The sequence below is a fragment of the Nannospalax galili genome, unplaced genomic scaffold (assembly GCF_000622305.1).
Source record: "Nannospalax galili isolate Female #2095 unplaced genomic scaffold, S.galili_v1.0 scaffold770, whole genome shotgun sequence".
In the NCBI taxonomy this organism is placed as follows: Eukaryota; Metazoa; Chordata; class Mammalia; order Rodentia; family Spalacidae; genus Nannospalax; species Nannospalax galili.
Window position 1 is genome coordinate 1890400 of NW_008328344.1, and position 4821 is coordinate 1895220.

Below are 4821 nucleotides of genomic sequence, written 5' to 3' on the forward strand. Positions count from 1 at the left end.
AAAAATAATTAAATATTTTTAAAAGGCACATGATGTAAGTCCTCTCAGAAGATGGACCTCATGGTTCCTTGATGTTTTGAAGCTGCTCTGGTCCTGTCTGTGTCATGCAGGGTTCTTTGCCTTAGTGTAACATTCTGTCCTTATATCCCAAGGCTTCATGTCCTTTTTTCTCTACTCTCTCAGTGTTCCAGTACTTGCTCTCCTTTCAGCCAGTGCCTGCTGGCTTTCATCTCCAAGCACAGCTGTTGTATACTATAACCATTTCCTTCTGATTGAAACAGTCCTTCTAGGACAGAGCGGGAGGCGTGTGGCACTCAAGAAGTAAATAAATGTCGTACATGTCTGGAGAAGCTGAAACTTAACAAGATTCATGAGGGCCCTTCCCCAAAGTAATAGGAGGCAACTCTGACCAGCTCAATTGCCAGGAGGAAACCAGGCTGCCCAGAGGAGACCTGGGACCTGTTGGGCGGCTTGCAAGTGTGCAGAGAGGGCCAGAGAGTACCTGATTTCTTTCTCAGTGTGTTCATCATTGGTGGTTAGAAGACTCTTAATTTTTCTTTGTTGATCTTTTTGCAGGTGAAGTAAATTCAATTTTTATCTTATAATACATGGATATGTGGGTAAATTTTCCTTAAAGAGCTTGCAACCCCGAGGCAATGTCTGCTGGTACATAACGTATAACGTAACAGTGAGTGGGATCTGAGTGCAGGGATGACAATGGACTTCACAAACATAATTTAGTATTACAGTACTGCACATCATCTATGCTTCATTTAGTCTCTTAATCCAACTATCTCCGAGCTGTCATGCAGTCTGAACCTGGACAGCCTGGCTACCATACTTTGTCATATACAATGCCTTCCTTCTGACTGAAACACAGTAAATTAACATGGACTTATACCTAGGGGGGTCCTTGTCTGGTGAGCGTACTGCCAGTAGGTATGTCCAATTTTGGATCATAGCATCTGCCCACATAAAAACTTTGGCTCCCAAAGAAACTGGCTGCCATATGACTGTGATAATCTTGGGGTTCCTGAGCATCCCCTGGGATCTACCACAGGCAAGGTTTTCATCGAATCTGAATCTGGGGGCTACATCAGGGTATGGCACACTAGAAGAGACAGTTCACCATGCCCGTTGGCTTTAGACTGGTGAATCTGCTGTCCCAGCTTTCAGGATGCATGGCCCATCTGGGGAAGGCAGGACTGAAGGATGACTGTGGTACCCAGGGTCAAGGGCCCAGATAAAAGAACTACCACTCTGCTTTGTATTCATGGACAGCCACAGACAGCCCCTGCCCAAGATAGTGGAAAGCTATTTTTGAATATTCTATTTCACAGTTTTCTAAAGTAAGACTATGGCAAATGTTTATGAGAAACTAAAGGTGAGTTCATTATATTACTTATATATTGTCATCTTGCCTCTGAGGAGAACACAGACATGTAAATAAAACAGACAGCCATCTATAAGATGACTCAAGCTATAATCTCTTTCAACTAGAGGGTGACTTTTGCCTTCAAACAGTCATCAGGCCTGAAAAGCAGATCTTGAAAGAAAAATCTCACTTTGCCTGGCCCAGATACCCAGTGGTCCCTCTATTCCCAAAGTCAGCCTTTCTGATAAGTATCCTCCACTGATACTAATCCGCATTCTGCCTCACTCATCAGACAGGTTTTCCTTCAGGGGGTGTAGATCCTCCTGCAGAACTCCTCGAACTCCCCCAGCACCTGCTCATCACATTCCACCTCCATGTCTCTGTCCACCCGGATGACCCTGAAGCTCACCTGTGGCTTTTGGGTGATTTCTCCACCAGCTCCACAGCACAGCAGAGCTTGACTCCGGGGGTCGGGTGGAACTTGCCTGGCATCCAGGCACTGGTGGGACTAGTCTGCTTGCTTGGCAGTGCTGTGCCATTCACCGAGGCTGGGCGCCCAGGCAGGGCTTCTCCCTGGGACTGGCTAGTGTCTGAACATCCATGGTCTCCATTTCACTGTCACCCAAATTTCCTGTCTTTTTATTTTCTTTGGAGAAGTCCAGGGAGGTGTCTAGGGAGGAGGACAGAGAGGTGGCCTTCCTCTCAAGGTCTCCCATTTAGGGCACTTTGGTCCCAAGCTGTGTTAAGGAAGACTTGCAGCTAGGAGGACAGGTTTTGTACTGGAGTCTCATTCTCTGAGCTGGCCCGTTTTTGATGTCCTCTGGTAAAGAGATCCTCAAAGAGAAGTCTACATCTGCACCCCCAAACATTGAGCTTTGTCTCTTTGGAAGGGGGATGGCACTGGAGGTGTGATATCTGTCACAAATGACCATTAGCCAATGCTCCAGGAAGTGTTTCAAATTAGGAAGGGTTTGCCTCAAGTCTGGAGTCCCCCATCCATGCTGGTATCTGTGATCAGCTGATAGCTGTGCTGTATTTTTGTTTAGAAGGTAGACACCATAATCAAACTTAACTTCATTCCTCCTTTTGGATACAGTAGAAACTCTCAGCTTGTCCTTGATAATATCTTTGATTGTTGCTCTAGATCCCTTATGAATTATGGGATATCTGAGGGGTACTTGTAGGGAAAAAGGAAACCATGGTGACCAAATGTGCAGTGGAACCAAGGGCAACAGCAATGTGTCCAGCATCTTTTGGTAGGAAGTTCTCAGAATCAGGCAATGTGACACCACATACAAATGGATCCTTAGGATGCTCATTCAAGGCAGTAGGGTAAATTTTGGAATGATCAGAGAGCAGCTCCCTGCCAAAAATTGTCAACTGGGTATTAGAGAGTCCTCTTTTCCCAGTATACTCCGTCCTCAACTCAGGGATTCCTTCTGGAGTTGAAGCTTGATGTGTTTGATTGAAAAGGTGCTTCCTGGGGCTGAAGAGATGGCTCAGCGGTTAAGAGCACTGGTTTCTCTTGCAGAGGACCCGGGTTCGATTCCCATCACCCACATGGTAGCTAACAACTACCCGTAACTCCAGTCCCAGGGGATTGGATGCCCTCTTCTGATCTCTGGGGGCATTGCAGGGCATGGGTGCACTTATATACATGCAGGCTATACATACACATAAAATTAAAATAATTTTTAAAAACAAAACAAAATAAAAGGCCTTTCCTTTGTCTTGCAAAGTCATTTGTTGCTTGTGCAGTAACAGTGCCTCACAGCCCAAAGCTTTCTCCTTCTGTCTTCTAATTCATTTTGAAGCACTCAAATTTTTAACCCCAGTCATTCACTTTCTTTTTTCAGCTTGTTGCTTTTACTGATGTGAATCTTAGCTTTTCTTCGATGTCCTTTCCAATATTCTGAACCGTTACCTGAGACTGTTTCATTGTACACTGGGCTCTAAGAAGCAGTAGAGAAGACACAGTAAGAATTGCAAAGACAGTGCTGACCCACCTGAAGAATGTTCTGTGCATCTGAATGACACTTACATTCAAATGGAGCACCATAGCAACCATCATTTAGCCCGAAAACTATTTCATTTTGGTTGCAGAGATGAATCTGCTGACCCAATTGTTTGGCCCATCCAAGCAGACTTTCCAGTCTACCAAGAGCTGATAGGTGTCCTCCTTTCCACCCCATATCCTCACCACAAAGCAAGACACAGGTGTATCCAGATGGTCTGGCTTTATTCCAAAATCAACACCCTGCCATGTTGGACTGAAGGAATTCTTAAGCACTTCACTTCTATAAAATTCTTTATATATCTTTTAAGTACTGCACAAATGAAGAGTGAAATGGGTATCAAGGAGCTGATGACCGTTTCTTTTGACAGTGTTCCAGGCATCAATGTTCTGAAGAAGTCAAGGATACTGTTGCCAGGACACCCTCCCGCATCCACCGCCACCTGCTGCTGCTGTACCACAAGTTCCCATGCTGGCTGCCTCCACTAGGTAGGGAAGTGGCGTGTTATTGCATGACTTTCTGAAACTGTTTATGAGCTCTAGGAGTTTGGTGGAGTCTGTCCTCACTCAAGTAAATAACTCCCTACCCATGCTAATATAGGCAATCCTAATTGAATGCACTGGGACACACAGACACACACACCACACACACACACACAGACACACACACACAGACACACACAGACACAACACAGACACACAAAGACACACACAACACAGACACACACAGACACACACACAGACACACAGATATACACACAGACACACAGGCACACAGACACACACAGACACACACAGGCACACAGACACACAGACACACAGACACACACAGGACATGAAGGTAGGAAGGGAACATGGGAAAAAGAGGTTTTGTGGAACGAGGAAGAAGACAGGATAATGGGGAGAACTTTGAAGAAAGAATATTATATGTATTAGAAAATTTTAAGAGAAAAATTTTCTGAGGAGTCAAAAAATAGAAAGGAAACAGTATTGTAACTTGGGGTCTGAGGCAGAAAATAAGTGTGTATGTTTAATATTCAATATGTGTCTCTAAATAAAACCAAACAATATGACATACAAGTGGCTGTTGTGGGGTAACTGGGTCCACTGCATGCTTTACCAGCCTGGCTCTTGCTAGAATCCCAGTTATAAGTGACCCTTATTTCAGGGAAAATAACAAGAGACTGAAGGCCAGCTAGACCCAAATGTGTGACTTTTAGTGGTTTACAGTCAAACTCAGGGAAACAGAACTAATAACATTGGCTGAGTGGAACTAGGTTGGGCTTGAACCATGAGCCTTGTCTGTTTTATATTACCCTAATGTCTGCAGTAGTGCTCCCTAAGGTCTTGGGGCCTCATAGATGCTGACTGAGAAGAAACGATGTTCATTAAACCCTCTGCACTTGATATCAGGAAGTTTTCACATGCTTCT

At 44.6% G+C, this 4821-nt stretch overlaps 1 pseudogene; it reads right to left on the bottom strand.

Annotated features, from left to right (window-relative positions):
* Positions 1–1780: 1780 nt before the first annotated feature.
* The window catches only part of LOC103728930, a 4149-nt pseudogene continuing 1108 nt past the window's right edge, over positions 1781–4821 (bottom strand).